Raw genomic sequence first — 21,172 nt, forward strand, 5'->3', positions numbered from 1 at the left:
ATCTTGAGATACTTACATACACTTAGAAATTTGTTCTACTTTGAACAAAAAAAAAACCAAACTCTCAAAAAACCTCTCACATAATAAATCTGAGACATTACTCAGCTACCATTATCTCCAAAACCACCCTGGCATTCTCACTACTTGTGACATAATTATCTGCAGGTGCAAACAGCTGAATCACAAGTTTTGTTTATTAAACAAAAGTAGACTTCAGCTCCGGGAAAAACAAGACAAAGTTGCTTTCCAAGTTAAAACAAACAAACCATACCCCCAAACCTATCTAGCAATGGAATAATCTATCAAGCACCACAGTAACATTTGCAGCATGATCTGGTCAGAATCCTCCTTTTGAGCATCACAAGAATGAAGCCACAGAAGGCAAAGGTACTGAATCTACCAGGGCCAAATAGATGCAAACACCTTACAAAACAAATAATAATATGACTAAACAAGGTATTACAGAGAGAAAACTATGTCACAAGTCTTTCAAATGGCAAAGTACAGAATCATCACAATGGATTTTTGGCCACATTAAAACAAAGCAGCAATTGTAATAAAAAGACCAAAAGAACGCTTCCTCAAAAACATTGAGAAATATTAATAATAAATATTAATAGTAAAAGTTTACATCATAAAAGGATTTTTTTTAACATTAACAGCTAGGAATTCTGGTTTCAATATCTTAAGTGTAAGCTGACAAAAATCTACACTCTTGAATAATGTCTTCACTATAGCCCTGATATAAAGGTGCCCAGGGAGAAGGATAAAGCTTGTGATATATGGTCAGGGAAACAAACAAAATTCAAAATGAATGATAATAAGAGGGAGAGCATGTAATTGAACTACTAAGTTTTATGCTGTTTAGTCCTAAATTTCTGTATTTATAGTCAAGATTAGTAAAGCATTTCTTTAAGCATTCCCTACCCGATTATTTTTATTATTTCTGGGTTTTATGTTTTCCTTCAGCATCTATCCACAACCATTAAAACCTTCTGGACAAAGCTAATAAACAAAGATGCAGGAGCCTGTGTATGGAATTGTGGCAAAGCACGACTGCTGATTTTCAAGCATCTAAATTGCATTGCAGAAGCAAAATAAGGCAATTTATTAAGACTGGTCTCAAGCAACACAAGTATGCCTGAGATACTTAGCTCCCACATGGCTGATTTTTTCAACTGGAGGAACAAAAGTTTTAATTGAGTTCTCTCAACTGTGTTATGTTTGGTCTGGATTAGTAGTGTGATCTTTGATTAATTTTGTCAATCATATGTGGTCCCTGGCAAGCTGAAACTGCATGAAACTCTAAATCTCTTCACAGGGGGCCACTTAAAGCAAATAACCACAAGTCTACAAATTCAATTTACTCCACTTGGTAACAGAAAATTAGGGAGGGTGCCATGTTCAATGCCAATTTTTATTTTCAGTTTATGCAAAATATGGTTCAAATAATTTAATCCAAATTCCTTACTATTCCTTGGCAGAAGAAGAGTTAGCAATTCCCATCCCTAGATACTCAAATTAATAGAAAGACTTAATTTGAAAACACCTCATGGAAAACCTACCACTTATCTTGGCAGTTTGTTTAAGGAAATCATCCCATTTAACAACAAATTAATGCATCTAATCCTTGTTTTGATTTGCTGGACTTCAGCAACACTGCTCATTTTGCCTTATTCCACTACAGCATCGAGTACTTGCAGTACTTCTATTTGCCTATTTCTGTATCCACTGATGGCAGTAACCCCTTTAACCATATCACCACTGTAGGCTGCACATATGGGTTTGGGATTTTTGGGGAGAATTTTTGTTTGGTTGCACTGGAAGTTTTTTGTACGTGGTGATATTGCTATTATCACCCCAACACCCTCCTGAGTATGAGCTCTCCAGGCAGGAGTCTCATTCTGCAAGTACACCTTGCATTCCTTCTTCCTAATGCCTCTTTATATTCCACATATTCAGCCCAACAAATGGCCCAGGCTATCCTGAGTGTCTTTGTTCTCCGGTGGTGTGGTACATTGTGCTGGCACCAGTCTCCACAGATTTGAAACCATCACTTCATATATGGGTCATAACTTACTATCCCCATTTGTATGATATACACAAACTATCATTCCAGCCAGTACAAAGACAAGAATCAGCACACTACTAGTTAATTAAAAAAAAAAAAAAAAAAAAAAACAAAAACGCAACCAAAGTAACACACATTTAGCCATGTTATAAGATCACTCACTGAATATTTATTTTAAGGATTTTTACTTTTTATTAAGTTGCACTCAACAGGTCAGATACCAAAGTCAGAAGATGCCTGCCTACCATCCACAAGGTCAGTGTAAAACTGTCCATATAAAAAAGCTGTATTAACTATTGAACTGGTTACATTCTGGCTTTGCCCATGAAGTCCAACCAATGAACAGTGACCAGGATTAGGTTAGGTTGGTTTATTGCATAATGAATTCTGATCTGATTTTTCAAACAGGAGTGGAGTTTAAATGGACTATAAGAGAATGTTAAAAAAAAACAAATTAAGAAACCTGTTACCTACAGGTTATTAGATAAATAACAGGTCTGTAGAATTATTTATTGCATGTCATCAGAAGAAAAGATGCTATTCTCAATCTTGTAAACAAGCAGGTAGACCAAAACCAGAAACTATCCCTAAAAAATAGTGACAACTAACAGAGAAGAGAAATTCTAGCACAGACTTCCCAACATGGGACAGCACCCAAAAAATAAACTATCAACAAGAAGCCAGGGTTCCAACAGACCAATCTCAAGCCACACAGTAATTCTGGAATCTAAGAATCACTTTGAAAATCACATTTACAGAAACAAGGGTGGTTCTTAAGGAAATGTCCTCTTTTTGAAAGAAAATTGCAAGCATTTTCTGCATGATTTTTAACAGCAGCTTTCAAGTATCAATACCACCTCTTTTTGAGTAACATAAAACGTGCATCATCTTGGAACTGACAGCAGCCCATAATTTGAACATTAAAGGGAATGTTTTCGCCCAGGTTTCCGTGATCCTTTGTAGAGAAGTACAGATTTTGTTCAGGCTTTTTCTTCCACTGAGATCGCAACAGGAACGCAGCCACCACCACCGCAAAAAGAAGACATGATGATCCCAAATAAGCCAAAGAACAGAAAGAAGCAAGGGAGCCATGCAAATGAGCAAGATCCCAGCTAGTGATAGCACTATCTTCTGAAGCCTGCCAGTTGTCCTCTGGAAAATAATATCCATCATTTTTGAATTGCTGATCTAAAGTCTTCAGAACAACAGCTAAAACCCAACCCTGCTCAAAATAAAGTCCATGGACTTGAGATGAAAGGCTCCAGATCTCCCTTTGTTCACTGGCACTCTTCCAGCACTAAGCATTTATGTTTCTCCCACACACTCAGGAACCCTGACTTGATCCCTATGGAAAGAAACTATACAGAAAAGCATTAATTATACGCCTTTGCTGATGGTAAATCCAGATTGCCTTTTGACATGGGAACAAAGCAAACCTACATCCACTGGGGTAACTTTTCAAGGAGCACTTACTAAAAGGTGTATTTTACACAAATACATATATTTTATTAAGAAATGCCTTCACAACCACAGGACAATATTTGGTTAAACATCAACTGCTTGTTCAACCATTCCTATTCTACTACAGCTCTAACAGCTGATGAGAAAAGTTTTAGAGGAAGGCTATCACATTCACATCAGTGGAACTGTCTTGAAGCTACACAGCCTCTTTTATTCCCCCTGTGGTAAGGGAAAGGGTGGTTTTAGAAGCCTGAACAGTAAGGAGTTAATGCATTGCTATGCCTCAAACACCAATGACCACTCAAGTGAGAAAGTTAGAACAGGATGTGCCCGGAAGTGGGGGCTATGCAAACACAGGGCAGCACCTCTCTGGAGCTAATTTTCCTGTTCAGGTCTACAGTGACCACACAAAATAAAGTGCAGAAGCACAGAAGTGGAGTCAAGGAGTGGGCAGGACCAATAGAGGGGGCTCAAAACCACCGAGGACCCCAAAGTACTCCCTCACTCTTTTGGGGAATTCTCCATCAGAAGACTGTACGTGGCCCATAGTGTTCCATCAGACTTGGAGAATCCCTTTCCCTGGGAAGAGATCCAGGCATTTCCATGCCAACTTGAATGTATATAACCTGACAAACTTTTTGTTTTGTGGGCCCCCATTCCCAACGGATCACGTCCGTGACTACTAGTACAGCAAAACAGTGATCAAGTCTCATCACTGGATCCTCAGGCGGTGACATCTTTCCTCTCAACTATCTACTCTTATCCTTTCCTTCTCTTTCTTTTCCTTATGTATTTTGTGGTACGTTTATACTTTTATAGAAGAGAAACAAAATGCCCACATACTTTCCACCGCAATTGAATTGTTTTAAAATAAATCTGCCTCATAAATACACCAGTCACTCAATGTCTTTTCACTCTAATTCATCCCAAGGAATTTATTAACAGGAATCCCAGCCTGCCTCAGAGGCAGGTCATAACAGTAGTGTGTCTATTAAGGAGTTGTTCTCAGCCTAAATCTGTTGCCTACTGTATTTTCAGGGAAAGGAAAGAGGCGCAGGATCAACCTTAAACTTTCCATTCCCCAAAATACGTGCTGCTATTATCGGACGGTCCCAAATATGAACAATTACTGTACAGCACAGAAATTTTTAAAAAGGGACTTCCCAAGTGAAAGCACATTCCCTTTAGGATGAGAAATCATGAAAGCCATAGGTTAGAAACTTGCTTCTACTCTGCAGTGTACAGAAAACGATACTTCTGTATTGGAAAACAACTCCTTGTACAAGATGGCAGCGTGCTCTGTGGAAAAGGCAGAATTAGGCCCTAAGCAATTTAAATAAAGGCACTGATGAGCCAACTCAGTATTTTCAAAACTTAAAAATAATGTTGCATGTAACTAGTCTTAAGCTAATTAAATTTAACTAAGACTTACATAATATTATAAAGAAAAAAATTTTTTGTTCAAAAGTAACAGGATTTAGGCACAGAGTCCAAAGTTTATTTATCGCCATTGCGAAAAAGTAACATATTTAAAGCAACAGAAACTTAATCAATTAAAACTTTTTACACCAGTCACAGTTGCAGTAGTAGGTTTAACTGGCAGACAACAAATTCCAAAGACTGAAGGTCCTTCTTCAAAAAGGGATACCAGCAAGTTGTTACATCTGCTTATTTTTCACCTCACATGTAAGCAAGTGTATTCACATCCTTCCTTTGGACAGGCACTTTGAATTTTTCATTGATTTCCAAATGCTAATAAATAGCAAGAAGACACAATAATTCTCTAACAGGCAGGTGAGTCAAAAATTCTGGCACTTAACTGTCAGAGGTTTAGCAGCAAAAATATTTCCTCATACTAAATGAAAAAGGAACTGCTGTTCCAAGCACATAGATGTATGCAGAGGGGGGTTGTTTGGTTTTGGGGTTTTACTTAGTTTGTGGTATTTTCCTTTTAATCTACTGACTATCTGAAGTGCTATCTGTTAAAGTAAAAAGGAAAAAAATTCCCTCAGCAGTCATATTTTGTACAATGTCATGAAGTCTTAAGCTGGTGTTGCACATGCATAAAAAAGAAAAATGACTCAGAGATGAAGACAACAACTGGTAGTTGGTCACAAGGATATGTAAAAGCCAAGCATTGTGAAAAAAGCTACAGCCTCGTTAAAGCTTTGCCAGCTGCTCTGTGTTTATCTATAGAATATCATTACATAAGCAAGAAAGACAGGTGAACAGCTTGTTAACACAATAAAATGCTAGCAGCACCTTAAGCAAAAAGACAAAACAAACAACCCCAGTGAGCTAATGATTCATAGGACAACAAAAATCAGGTAGATAATCTTTTCCAATTTTCTCTACATTGGGTGTAATTCGAACCCCCCAAACATGAAAATCTGATAACAGTTATGCTGAACTAGAGTACCAAACATCTGAGACTGCCATGCTGTCGGTTTTCACTCATGATAGATTAAGTCAGTGTACATAGTTTCTATTTTTGAGTGTTCATAATACTAATCTGGAAAAGCATGTGCTCAAATCCATATTTTCTGGGGGAAGCACATAAGCATATGCTGAATACAAATTACTGAAGCTTTCGGACATCTATTCTGCAGAATAGGAGTGCCCTGCAGCTGAACCATAGCCTCGATTTCTAGAAAAGAAGATGGACTCCAGAAGAGAAAAGGGTTTTGCTGTAGGGAAGTGGTGGAGCAGCCACTTCTTCCAGGTGAAGAGTGGGCAACCTTCAAGGTTGCCTACTCATCCAGCCTATGGCGGGCTATTTTTAATTAGCAAGAAATTAACCTTCCCCATATTACATCTGTTTTGCTCATGATGGCAACTGGTGAGTGATCTCCCTGTCTTTATCCTGACCCACAAGCTTTTTCATCCTATTTTCTTTCCCTGGCCTGTTGTGAAGGGGAGTGAGAGAATGGCTGGGTGGGCACCTGGCAGCCAGACAAGGTCAACCCACCCCTCTGAACTTGTAAAACACTTAACCAAAGCGTCCTCCAGCAGCTAATATCTCAGAGTTTGACTTAAGCTAATCAGATTTCATTCTCAGCTGCTGTAAGAACATCAAGTTTAAAGAAAAAATATTTACTTAGAAACAACAAATTCAGCTTGTCAGGATACATATTGAAATGTACAAATCACTCTTCAGGTTTTTTTTTTCCCTAAATGCTTTTATGCAGTTTGCTTCAGATCTGTCTAGATTTTTGTATTTAAACTCAAACATGACACTAAGCATTTCTTCAAATAAAATAGATTCTGCAGTGCTTTTAGTGATTTGTTACCTACAAAGAGGAAAATAGCCAATTTAGCTCCCTGGGCTTGTTGATCGATTATGTTCAATTCCAGATGTACAGCCCCCCCTTACACAGAGGAAAATCATGCGGCATTTGGAAGTGGCACCCAGCAATCTGTCCCCCAGCAATCCAAAGCATCCTGCCACACTACATGTCTTCACAACTTGCCACATTAGAGTACTTTCAACCCACTCTAGTTATGTTATAGTCTAATGGATGTGTCTAAATATTTATAACTCCTAAATATTTGGGCAAACAATGACCTGTTCTTAGACATGTCTAACATGTTAATTTCTCTCGAGGTATTACCTTTTTTCCTTTCAGAATCAGACTTTTATCCTAAAAAACCCAACTAAACCCAACAAACAAAAAACCCCCAACAACCTCAAACAACCACTTTATGCAGTTAAAGGATCGTCTTGAAGACTCTTTTTGGTTCTGTCATCTTTTAGCACACACATCCCTAAATTATTTTTTCCTTCCTAGGTCTATAGTTCCAGTATTTTGGTCAGGCTTAGCAGACCTCCTAAAACACAAATTTTGCTTTGCTGTTCAGAACCAACCAATTTTGAACAATCTGCCATGTACAACTTCTTACTTCTATATCATAAAATAATTATCTTAATCAGGGCATAGACAAAACTCTAATAAGAGGGTAACCTGACCCAGCAAGTTCAAGCCTGATGACTGTGAAAGAGTTGCTCCATAGTCCTTCTCAGGTATCAACAGGCATAGCACATTCCTTAGTTTTTTCATGTTCAAAGTGCATCTTTCTTTTTCTTTGGCTCAGCAAACTCACTTAGGGTGAGTCTGAGCTGTTCCATATCATATTTTAACAAAAGCAGCAGCATCTGTGTAAAGCTGCTCATACATAACCTCATTTGCCTTGTAGGAGACTTTCAACAAGCTCAAGCTGAACACCTTGACAGATGCTTGGGATTTAACTACCTTGGCATTGTATCAGTAGCACAATCAATCATTGCAACAAAAAGATTTCATCAAAACTTTGTTCCAAAGTGCACCTGTTCAACTCAGTGATGAAAGAAATGGCTCATACAGCCCTCAGCAGCGAAACTTTTCCCAGCTTCTGCCTTCTGACAATAACTTCAAATGAATGTTTGCATAAGTAAATCTTTTGATCTTATTTCCACTATTTCAGCTAAATCATATAAACAAGTAGCTTTCCAAGTGCCATCACCAGTCAAACTCTGTTTCCTACTCTGTTTTCCAGGCAACAGCAAGCTTCAGTGGATGTTTGTCCCATGCTTTTACCACAGCACCCATCTGTGCTCCCAGTCTCTGAATGGGAGATTCACCCATGTCTAACCAGGAACACACTCCAGACACAGTCCTCTATTTCAAGTATTTAACATCATCTCTCTTTGCAGAAAGTCTACACCTCGTTGTAGGCAGAGCCTACCTAAAGTTTTAGGGAACTTTTAGGAACTTCATTGCTTTTAACAACTTGATACTGTGATTACTATCCTTTTTCCAAGCACACTTGAGCATGAATAGTGGCTTTGAAAATTACCAGAACATGAGCAAGAAGAAAGGGAGGGGAAAGGCTGACAGCAGGACTACACAGGACTTTAAACCATGTTTAAAACTTTGGAAGCAGTCCAACAACAACAAAATATATTCAAGTACACAAAAAGCACATATTTGCTGGAGACAGGAAACTGACTGGATGATAGTGCATAGCAGAAGGCTCCCATGCATCCCTGCTCCCACTCCCTGCTGAATTGAATATTTTTTGCTCAATTAGGCACTCCCAGGTCTTTTTAGACAATATCCTCAAGGTCTGTCCTTGGTCTCCTGGTCACGCAGAAAATCTCTCCTGGGAGACAAATGGGTTTGTACAGCTATTCCCGTTTTCTGTGCTAGCTCAGCATACAGTTTGAGTTTGACCACTTCTCATCAGCATGCATGTTGGATAAGCTCTATCAGTCTTCAGCCATTCTCAACCCCAAACTGCTCCTTTTAAAACAAGACACAGAATGCACAAAAACTAAGCAGAAGTTAAATGCAACCATGAATGCTCTTTGGGCTTACAGTCTCTCTATATCCATTTATTGAGAGGAACAATAAAACAAAAAATCCAAACAAAACAAAACACAAAAAACCCCCAAACCCTCTATTCAATACATATTAGTGATTCATACAAGGATTTAAAAATCACATATTGTTTCTTCTGGCAAGATCAAGTTTGCCCGACCTGGTTGCTGCCTGTTCAGGTACTTATGAAAAACCAACATAATTACGGCACTACCTATTTAATGAATGGACCCTTTTCCCACATTCCCAACAACAGCTTTCAGAACAGCTATTACACATACACTCTATTGCCTATTACCCTTTATTGATCAGCAGTATCACTTTCACATTCTACCTAAATGTTGGTTGTCCCCAAATGCATTCTGCAAACTTCTGGTTGCCAGGTATTTCTGTAGAATGCCAAGTGACAAAAGAGATAAACGCATTAATTGCAGAACTGATGTTAAGTGGAAATGCATTACCAGTAATGCTTACTGTAATATTTACAATACCTTGGCAAAAATATGATTCAAACTAGTTTTCCTTTACTGTATTTGATAATAGTATTGAAAAACAACACTACACTGGAGGCACCACAAAAAGACAGAGAAATGTGATGTTCGAAAAACAAAGCACGCCTAAGTAACGCAAAAGTATTAACTCATACAAGTAAAAATTTGCTTCTATTTCCATGTAAACACCTACTGAAAGCCTTTATCAGCAGACACTAAGAATCTTTATCTTCCAGCACAGCCAAAAGATCTTCTCTACCATCCCTGCACTATACAGGCTCTAAACCCCAGTCAGGCTCCAGAAATGAACATTAACTAGGGACCATACCAAAATCACAGAAAGACTCAAGACTCCTCACATGTAATGGGGCAAAGAACTCCAGTGCTTCCAAAGCCTTATGGGATGGACACCTGCTGGGGTAACTCTAACTTGTATTTCAATGACATAACACCTTAAATTGCTCCATTGGTTTCATCATGAATACTGCATTTGACACAAGGTTCAGCATAAATGCAGTCTTGGATCAAAGCTATTAATTGCTTTTCAGCTGCAACACAGTGAATATTTTTCTCTGACTAAGCAACATAAAATCTAAGTGTCAAAAGCTTCCTGACATTTCTGAAATCCAAGTTCTCAATTATTGCCATTAATTTCAAGACTGCTCTGAAAACAGTCGGTAACAGTTGCATCCAGCCTGACTTACACAGCTGTCTAACCTACAGTCACACGATCACGTGACTTGCCTAAAACGCGAATTTGCTCTAAAACAGGCAAGAACAACCATAGGCATCTCCTATTCCTCATTTTTTCTGTGCTCTAGCCTTTCTGTTTTGTGTAACAAATCCATAATGAAGGTCAGAACCTGGAAGTACTTCCCCACGGTGGTCTTGCCTAAACCAGACATGTCTCTCTCCAGCCCAATCAGATCTCCAGATCCCTCTAGATCTGCCAGGAGCATAATGGTACAATTTCCTTCTGAATGCAAGATACACCAGTTCAAACCTACTGAAATAAAAATCTCTTTTTTGCTGCTTCTTGCTACCTTAGAGACCAACTGTCTTGCATCCAAATTTAGCTCCAGTTTTTTCTGTTTTGCTCCCTCCAGCAGTGGTTACACCACACCTGAGCCACAGCTCTGCTTTATTTTCCAAAATCCAGTGTATATGACACAGGCAAGCCTGCACACTGAAAATGCCTGCAGAGCTTCAGGGATTACCAATGACGATCTAAAAAAAAATCTCAATGCATTATTAAACATAAATCTCGTGCTTTTAATACACATGACCCAAGGAACTGTGGAAAAGTACTTAAAGGAGATGTATTTTACACTTTCGTTGCTTTTTGCAAACACAGTCAAAGCAATTAATTGAAAAGTTTTACAGTAAAATGTTTTTGGTTATTCCTCCAAGCAGTTACTTCATCTAGTCAGGCAACAGTTTCCTCATGCTCTGAATATTTTACAACTTCTAACACTATACTGCTTTTCCTTACCAAGTTACAGGTGAAACACAGCATTTTCCTTTGAAAGAAAATGTTGTGAAAACTGACAGGCATTTTTTTAAAACAGCAAATATTCATACCAATATGCCATAACTCAGATTTTTTTGCTATTTGTTTTCCTTGATATATTTTTTACATTATTTTTAATTACTAACGATATACATAGGCTAAAATAGAATATATCCAATTAAAGGTTCTGTTCAGGAAGACACATTCACTTCAGAGATGATGTTATCACATCCCAAAATTATGCTGAGAACACAACCACCATTCAAAACCATGAATAATATCCATAATCAAAGTATGTGTTCAGAAAATTTTTATTCATTTACTTTTCTGTTTATTTATTTGAGAAAAAAAAGGAAGTCCAGAATTTATCAACTGGAAATGACAGGCAAAAGAATATAACCTGGAACTCACGAAGTCTGGGGATCTGCATCTATTTTCAAGGGCCATTGAGAATTATTTACATTCAGCAAAACACAATTATGATTCTGAAATGGACTAAAAACAGAAACGTAAATCAAGCTGGCAGTGTATTTCTACTCTGCAAGCAGCTACTGCTTGATTGTTTGTGTTGCTATCTACACCAGCCTAAGGACTAGTCAGGTGCCAATACAACCTGAGACAAAGAAAGGGCATTACCTATAGAGGGTGAGTGGGTGTAATTACAGTAAGACGGTGAAAGTACTGACTAATTACAGCACAATGACTTATTATGGAGACATACATTTATATATTTATTCCACATACAGCAAAATAATCTGTCAAAAATTATGGCAAAAATTCCCAGGTGTTTTGTGAATGCAGATTGCTTCATAAAGACCCATTTGAGACAGGCAGCTCCACATTTAAATTAGACAAAATCCACTTGTGAAATACAGTGGTCACTGTTTAACATGTCACTGAATGCTGGAAGTGCTGCAATGAGGAAGGCAATAAAAATCTGAAGTACAAGATGCAAAAAAGCATAACCAAAAGCACTCAGGCTAAGACAGAACCAAACCCAGTACTAGTGTTGAGAACAGAGCAGATATAGGAAACAAAGATACAACTAAAAAGATGGATTTATAAACCAAATAAAAACTTTCCTTTTTTAAAAGCATCTTGAAGTTCCACAGTAAACCCAGCCCTCCTCACTGGTAACTTCTGAGCATCAAATCTCAAAGCTAAATTCTATAGCTGTGATGAATGCAGGCCTCCTAACAAGATAAATCCTAGAGTGCCAGACCTTTTCAGTGGTGTCCAGGACAGGACAAGCAGCAATGGCCATAAAATAAAACACAAAAAGTTTCACTTCAACATGAGGCTGAACTTTACATTGATAGTGGCAGGGCACTGATACAGGCTGCCCAGGGAGGTCATGGAGTCTCCCTCCCTGGAGACATTAAAAATCCACCTCAACACATTCCTATGTAATCTGCTCCAGGTGCCCCTGCCTTGGCAGGGATGTTGGACTGGATGATCTCCAGAGGTCCCTTCCAACCCTAAACTATGCTGTGATTCTGTAAATGAAACAATTTGAACTATGAAAATTACATTAATAGCCCTTGTATATACAAAATTGTATTAGTAAAGGAAAACTTCAAGAAAGATATGCAAGTTATTTTATTCCATAAAGGAAAAGCTAAATTACCTGCAAAGTGAGACTTGCTAAATTACCAGAAGAGCTATTACAAACATCTTTATTTCCCATGAAATAATTTCATTACACAAAACATGAAAAACCAGGAGACTGCTAGACTTCCTAATGATTATATATATATATGTATGTTTCTTACCACAGAGTTGTTTGCACTTGTGAAGCACAGACTTAGAGAACCTCCCTTAAACACCCCAAGTTTCTGCAAAGGAGCTTAGTGAGGCTGTGCTCTGCCACCCCACACCCCAACATCATCAGGGTGCCATTTGCTCCTCTGTGGTAGCACACGAGCGATTCTTCCTGCCCAGCTGGACCTGCACTCAGCCCAGTATTCCAGGTGGCCCAACAGAGCCTTGTGATTCCCAAAAGAGAACAAAAGGGAGAAATTTCTCTTACACACGTAATTTCTCTCTGGACAAATCGCTACATAAGAACATATGCAGCACTTAGAGCAAGATATACTGCAGGAAAAAATTTGAAAAACCCCAAAAATTAGAATTCAAAGAGAAAAGTTCGTTTTATTTTCATTCTGCTCAGGCCAGCACTGATTCAGAGTTCCTCTGTGCATATTGTCCTCTGCAACAGATGGGAAAACTCTCCAGCAGAGCAGTGTTACACACTTCAGCAATTAATTGCAGAGGATAACGTGACTCTCATGCATTTCATTTCACATGATGAGGAATTTATTCTGACTTGCAATGGATGATGCTCCAATAGAGCCTTGCCTTAGTACCTCACCACAAGCATCACTCAGTACAGGAGACTGCAATTTGAAAACTAACACTGCCCTAATAACTAACCCACTCAATCATGTCAACTTCCAAAAAACCCCACTATAACAAAATATTACCATAAAAACTTAATGTTTAACAGCAACACTAGAGCAAACCAAATTACAAAAGCAAGCTTTTCACTCATTCTCTGGCACACCCCAAAGTCTCTTTCACACCGCCACAAGACAGATGCAATTAGACTGTGCAGCTGGCAGCATATAACAAATTTGGTTTGGCAGACTGGTTTGCCTCGCTCCCTGAACCATCTCTCCCCATGTGCACCAAATGCATCTGCCTGCATTGTACCTCCAAGTCTTTCTACAGCATCACTCTTCCATTTTTCAACCTCCCAATACAAAACACACTGCTCCTCATCAAAGAACCAAGGCTTTTGTGCTGTAAAGGACTCAACAATATAAAATATGGAGGGATACTCCAGTGAGTGATTTTTTTTGGAAGTCATTTAAACAGTACTTATGACGACAGCAAGAACACATGAAAAACATGTCAACTGAGCATGGGATCCAGAACATGAGATTTCTGTCAGAGGGAATAATTATACCCAAGGCTGCACTGTTGCTTGTAAAAACCATAATAAAACATGGTATATATTCACTGTATCTGATTATGAGAAAAGGTTCTGTGCATAAGGTATGTACATACTGAATATAACCCACTCCATGCCAGCTCACTTCCCCTTAAAACCAAAAGACAGTCTAGATTCAGTGCTCTACAAAGCTCTTAGTTCTCAATCACAGACTATCACAAATTTACCACTCCAGTCACTAATATTCTTTTATATACTTTGAAGACATATGAATATACATCCTTAGTGAGAAATTAAGTATGTCTGAGTTTCTTAAGGTGGTAGTTTATTGATTCACATTCCCACATGACTTACTGAGTCCTTTCAGAGGTTTCTAAACCCTCACCCAGCCTAAGCAGAAACTCCACCTAGACTGGAATAACATGCTCTGAGGATTTTTTTCCCCATTCATAAAATCAGCGCAGTTCCTAGCTGGGAAGAGAGTCAAAAGTAGCAGTTTTTCAGACTATTTCTCAGGTTTGTCTGTCAGCTTGTGCCAAGAAAAATTTCACTTAGGCATAAGCAGCCACAGCACCCCAGAAAGAGAGTAGAAAAAAAAGTGTAACACCAAACAGTCCTGAGGAAAAACTAAGTTTGGTAGAGTCAAATCACAGCCCTTCACCTGAGAACTGGGCATTAAGAATCTGCTCTAGTTTTAATGAGTCCACACCTGTGCAGGAGAAAGGCCTCACATGAGATCATGAAGCCAAAGTAAAAAAAATCAATCTTGCAAAGACAAAGCAGAGCCTGGGACCAACATATTGCAGACACTGCCTTCAGAACTTTTCAGTTCTAGGCAGCAGATGGCTTAGCTATGCCAAAATACTTCTGAAGTACAAGATGTGTTCATTCATGGAAGCTCTTGTTACTTGATTTTCCCATTTGTCCTCTAGGATCAGGCTGCTGAGGCAGCCCTCTGCCAACATATTACTTCTCAGAAAAACATTAACAGACTGAAGTGGAAAAGCTGACATCATACCTGATGGCTCCAAAATTACACATGGATTAGCACCCTTGGTATATCAAAGAAACCCCAAACAAACAAACAACAAAGAAAACAAAAAACCAAACCAAACCAAAAAAACAAACAAAAAAAACCCACCAACCAACAACAACAAAAAAAAACCAACCCAAAACCAAAACAACAAACAAATAAACCAACCCATCCAGAAAAACAGGTAAAATGTAAAGAACCAAGGCTAATTTTAAGAAAAATAGTAGTCATGTGCTAGGGGAGATAGATGTACTGGTTTAGTTGGCCACTGACATAAGCTTGCTCTGAAAGCTTTGCACCAAGAAAGAAGCCTATGAACTCATATCAAACCAAACAAGATTAAAACACTGGTGGACAGTGATACAAAGAGAGAACAGCAGAGAGAGAGAGAAAACCCCTGAAAACTACATCTATTACTGGGGCAAAGTATCTGTCAATTTTTTTTCCCCAATAACTGATGGAATAACCTTGGATTAAAGCTCCATTCTGCCTGTAACATAGCTTCACTGAATATATGAAACATTCCAAAAAAATCTAATCCTTACTTGTATACTGGCAATAGCTCATTCAAGACAACACCAGTGTTCTTGCATCAAGCCAAAACCAACAACCAACAGTTCAGGATTATTACTGTGAATTCATCAAGAAACCAGCAATTACAACATATGTTGTTTTGATTATAAGAAAGACAGAAAAGTGAAAAGGACACTTCCCATTCTGAGGAGAAAAAATAATCTAGTCAGTGGAATTTAATTACTTGCTCTAAATGTAAGTAGTTTTAGTAGCAACATATTGCAGGATGCATTCATTTGAGTGTATATACACTGGTGGATTTATTTTTCCTAATGCCTTAAAATCACTGAGTCTCCTGGACATGATGGCAAAACTTACAGTGCAGCAAATTCAGAGGACTGAGAAGAAGCGAGAAATATGAGTTCTCTTTAAAAGGAAAGAAGGTTTTCCAATACATTCAGGTTTATTCTTTTGGTGGTTTGAAATTTTTCTCCTTAAAATCAAAATCCTAGTAGATTCTCATTGGAATGTACATAGCCATAAAAAGCGGAACTATTTTATTATATACATTTCTAATGTGATAAATGCAAAATAATTTTAGAGAATCAGATGACCCACTAATCCATCACAATTCACATCTGCACCAGTAGAAGTTCAAATACAGCATTAGGGCAGCGAGACATTCCTGAGAATCTTGACATTTGGTTTCTAAACCCACAAAAAGCTGTTATGGTTATTTTGGCTCAGTTTAACAACAAACTACTGAACCTCTGCAGCATTCTGGGGAAAAAATGTTTAAAGCTGGTTTATGTGGAAGAGCCTATTATAATGCAGCATTATACATAAGGCTCCCCAGTGACTGCTTCACACACAAAAGGTTAAATTGCTTAGAGAAACTGCTTTGTAAGATGCTAGAAAATGAACCCATCCTGTTTCTTATTGTAAGCCATTGCCATTCAGACATCATACCACCCTACCAAGACAAATATGAACTTATTTGCATATACCCAGGTGAAATTTTGCACAGAGTAATAATAAGCTACAAAGAAATTTCAAAAAAATGCTAATTAGCTTCCACATCCAGCATTCCAGAACATAGTAAAATAGTTCTGTTTAAGAAATAGCTGCATTCCTGTTCTTTCAGCATTCTGCAGCATATGGATGAACAGCCAGGCTGAAGGCAGACTTTGACAGATTTACTGATTTATATACAAGGGGAAAAAAATTTTGTTGGTTGCCATTGGAAAAGTTCACATAAAGCAGCAAACTGACAGATTGAACTGATTTCTGACAATGAACTGATAAAACAGAATGCCTCTAACAAAGCTCAAATAAAACTACTACTTAACTCTTTGCTTGTCCTGTTTATCTCACATACACAAAACAGGGTTTTTGCAACATCTACTTTTTCAGTGGCATCTTGAAAGAGTGACTATAAAAACAATTCTGAACACATTTCAGGTGGACATGACAACAAAGTATTAATACAAAAAAAGTGGACGTTCATAGGTTTTATGCCCCTGCTTGTAGTTCTTATCTTCCATTTTTTTGGCTACTGGCAAAACAACTGATTTAATTCCAGCTTGGCAACAACCTAAGTAATTACAGTTTTCGAAAAACTGCTGTGTCCTTTTTACAGTTTAATAACCAACCTTAATATAATATTTATATTACCGTAGGCTTCATCATGACCTAGCTATGCTGCAGTGCTCCCCAATCATTCTGAGAAACCATCTCCAGCTTCAAGACTTCAACTTCACAGCAAGTATTAAAGAAAAAGCCAGAAGGAAGAAATCCAGCAAACAGAGAGCAAGAAACAGACTGGCTCAGCAGACCTGCACAGGCCACCAGCTCCACGCTGCTCTTCCTCCCTTGCCCTTCTGTAACACTGGGTGAATTCCTTGTCTACTCAGGTGCTCAGTTTTTCTGTTGCTCACCTCCTTTTCAGAAATACCTTTTTTCTGTATGATATGTAAATGTGAGTTCTAAGAACATATCAGACCCAGTAAGACATTTTGTTTTCAGAAGCTGGCTTCTGCTTGTAGGTATAACCTTCACAACTATTTGCTGCAGAGCAACAATTACTTAGATTTGTCTTCTTTGTCAAGTGGCTACGGACATGTTACTCTTTGAACATTCAATAATGAAGGAGAACAAAAAAGACAACCAGAAGTTGACACTTCTGCTTTTACCCAAACCTCCCCAGAAAATAAACAAACAAAAACATTGTATTCCTGTAGCATTTAACATATGCTTGGCATCAGATTCACAGGTTCAATGATGACAAGCAACTTATAGAACACAGGAAGACAGCTCAAGTTGCTCCACGTTTTCTTTTAATCAGAAAGCAACTGGCATATTGCCAATTTATAAAGCAGTGCTACCCTTTGACAAGGTAATCCACCTAGCTGATCAAGGGAAGTCAGGTGATGTAACCATTTTGGATTTCAGTAAAGCTTTCCATGCTATCAGTATCCTTCTGGATAAAATGTCCAGCACACAGCTGGATAAAAACATCATGTGATGGACATCTTCATAAATGACTTGGATGCAGGACTGTAAGGGACACCGATGTTCACAGATGACAGAACACTGGGAGGAGCTGTTGACTCCCTCAAAGGCAGAGAGGCCCTGCAGAGAGACGTCAACAAATGAGAAGTCTGGGCAATCACCAACCATGTGAAGCTCAACAAGGGAAAGCGCTGGATTCTGCGCCTGGGATGGGGCAACCTGGATGTACAGATACAGACAGACTGGGGAAAGAGAGGCTGGAGAGCAGCACCATGGAAAGGGACCTAGGGCTCCTCGTCAACAAAAAGTTGAACCTGAGTCAGAGTGCTCTGGCAGCCAGGAGGGACATCAGGCACAGCATCGCCAGCCGGGCAAGGGAGGGGATTGTCCTGCTCTGCACTAGGGCAGTCTCACCTCGAGTCCTGTGTGCTTAATACTTGGCTCTCTCAAGCAAATAATGAAGAAAATTTGCAAAACTGTCTGTTCTAGTAAAACAATCTTTATTGGCATCCTCTGCTGAAAGAATGCTCTGCATATTGTTTATATCAGAGGCAATGTAAATAAAAATATTTTTAAATACACACTGACACTTAAGACAGGTTTTTACTTGCAGACTAGAAGTTGAATAAAAAAACCCAAGAAATCAAGACAAATGACTGGAGTATACAAAGTATAGAACCCATTAAGTCTTTTTTATCTATATATAAGAAAAACGTCACAATTCAAAGGACCATCACACACCAACTCCGAGATAAGCCAAAAGCACACAAACACAAATCATGTTTAAGCAGGGAGAAGCCTAACAAGTGACTTCACAGTGAAATTATGCCCTTTCAGCCCAACATCCCTGGAGCCCTCAGAGTGGTCAGAGGTGGACTGTTACCCCACAGAAAGACCCAGGCAAGGCCTGCATGAACCAGCAAAAAGCACCACCCTGAGCCTGACACCTTGGTTATTTCACCCCTGGAGCTGAGTAGCACTTACACAATTTAGTGGCAATCATACCAAGTGTTTTGCAGTAGCATTTGTTACATGCTTGAAAGCACAAAAGAAAAATCATGACTCAGGAAAAGGAGGTAAGAAGCAGGTTTTCACAGTTAATGTGTGGTAATTTAATGCACAATAATCTCAGTTCATGATCACATATTTGAATTAAAATGAACCTTCAAGACAACAAATATTCTAAGAAATTTGCATTTTTAGCACAGAAACCAGTGGAAGTGAGAATTGCCACTAAATGGCAGAACTGGAAAATCCCATTTTCCTCACTGTAGGTGAAAACAGAAAAAACGTGGACTTATTCTGAGGAATGTGACTATACAGCAGGAATTAAGAAAAAGAAAATATTTTGGGCAAAACAGTGAGAGAAGTCTTCATAGACACTGGAAAATAAGGTGTCAGGGCAGAAAAGGAGCCAAAATCCAAACCTGAAAATAGGAAGTTATAAAACTTATTTTCAGATTCATCTAAATGTGTCACTATCTCGCCAAAGTGGAAGCATGGAACCAATCAAATTCACTGTTCATCTTTACAGTGTTCCATACAACTTTCCTCATTATTTACTCATACAAATAAAGAAGAAAAAAATGGTATGGCAGCAATGTAAGTAATTGAATTAATTCAAGCTTCACAAGAAACTTTTTCCTCTTTGTAAAAAAAAAAAAAAAAACCAAAACCAATCCAGACTACCTAAGAAAACATGGAACCTCCACCTTTTTTGAAGTTCTGCAGTATTGCCATGTCTTTCTCCTTTCTTGAATTCTTCACTCGAGTCAACTTTACAGACATTCACAGATACACACAACTGTTGACGCAGCATGAGGATTAGAGAAAACACACCCAACACAACAAATAAGATATCCAAACAAGAAGCCTTCACATTTGTATTGACTTTCCCTGTTTATACAGAGGTGTCCACATGCCTCTAAGGAAAAGCAGGTCCTTTCAGTGAAGAATATTTGATGGGAAGCTTTCTTATTCTTTACTCGTGTCATAGGTTAGCAAGCATAGTCCCAGAAGGGATGTCCTTGCTAAGGGGTGCTTACAGCTTCCTCTGGGAACTGAAAGAACCTATCAGCTGGCCAGTTTGAATATGGACAATTCTCTAAGCCACTTAAAGTTGTGACCGCCTCTGTGATCCACATTTAAGAATAGGCAAACTCCCCCTCCAAGCTCTCTCTCGTTTCCGGCGCTGGCACAGGTGGCTGCGGGGCCCATGTAGGGGCCAGCAGGCTCGGCCCAGGCCCTGCTCGGGCCAGACCGGGCCGGGCCACGGCCATCCTGGAGCCATGGACCTGTTCCAGCCGTGGAACCCCCCCCACTGCCTTGCCGTGGGCAGCCGGAGCGGCTCGGCTCTCCCCCCTCTCCACTTCGATAAGAAAAATTCAACATTCCAGCTGCAAAGCTGCAAGGCCAAGGTGAGATTAACCCTTTTATTGCTGTGAAGAGCTGAAAACCTGAGGGAAGAGAGAGAGGAGATGCTTAAAGCTGAAAGTCTGTTGTGAAGCTATGATGCATCAGAGTATCCTGTTGTAATTTCATGAAGATATGGGGGGTGGAGTGTTCAACTCGTAAGCAAAAGCACCTGCGCTGAGATAGGCAGATGCTGACGCAGCTGTAATTTCATGAGAAGTTTGGACAGGGAGAGATGGACCAGATGAGGACTTTGGCTCCAAATGGGAAAGGAGAAACCTCAGTTCCTAGAGATGCTCCCAGAGATAGTCCTAACGATGAAGATGATGAAAACCCTTTGCTCCCAGGGAAGGAGAAGGGCCTCTGCTTTTGTTTCTGAACGGCTCAACCTTAAAACTGTACCCCAAAAAAACTTCAAGAGTGGACCCTCGAAAGCAGTTGCAGGAAAAGCTGCAAGTCAGGGGAAAGGACTCACATACAAACAGAGAGACCTCTTCCTAAATGGGCTGAACAATATTTGGAAGTGGGTGGCTGTCTCGTTGTGATAATGTTTTCATAGCATGAGCAAGAAGAGACTTCTCTTTCTAAATGGACTGAACAAGGTTATTATGGAAGTGGTAAACAGACTGAACATCTTAAGGGTTGTCTTTTTACATTGTCAGTGGGAGAAGGGAGGAAGGTGGGGGGAGGAGGAGAGTTCTGAAGCTGGGTTGTTTTTTTTTTTTTTCCTTCTTTTAGGTCTGTTAATAAACTTCTTTATATTCTTTCAAGTTTGGTGCCTGCTTTGCATTTCTCCTAATTCTTATCTCACAGCAGATAAACAGTAATGAGTATTTTGGACCAAACCACTACACTAAATT

The 21,172-nt window shown here is 39.0% G+C and overlaps 1 protein-coding gene across 5 annotated transcripts in view; it reads right to left on the bottom strand.

The window, feature by feature from the left end:
• Positions 1-21,172, bottom strand: part of ZFYVE28 (zinc finger FYVE-type containing 28) — a 151,181-nt gene that overhangs the window by 83,688 nt on the left and 46,321 nt on the right. The gene's annotated exons all lie outside the window — the stretch shown is intronic.

This window comes from Corvus hawaiiensis, chromosome 5 (assembly GCF_020740725.1).
Source record: "Corvus hawaiiensis isolate bCorHaw1 chromosome 5, bCorHaw1.pri.cur, whole genome shotgun sequence".
NCBI classification, from domain to species: Eukaryota; Metazoa; Chordata; class Aves; order Passeriformes; family Corvidae; genus Corvus; species Corvus hawaiiensis.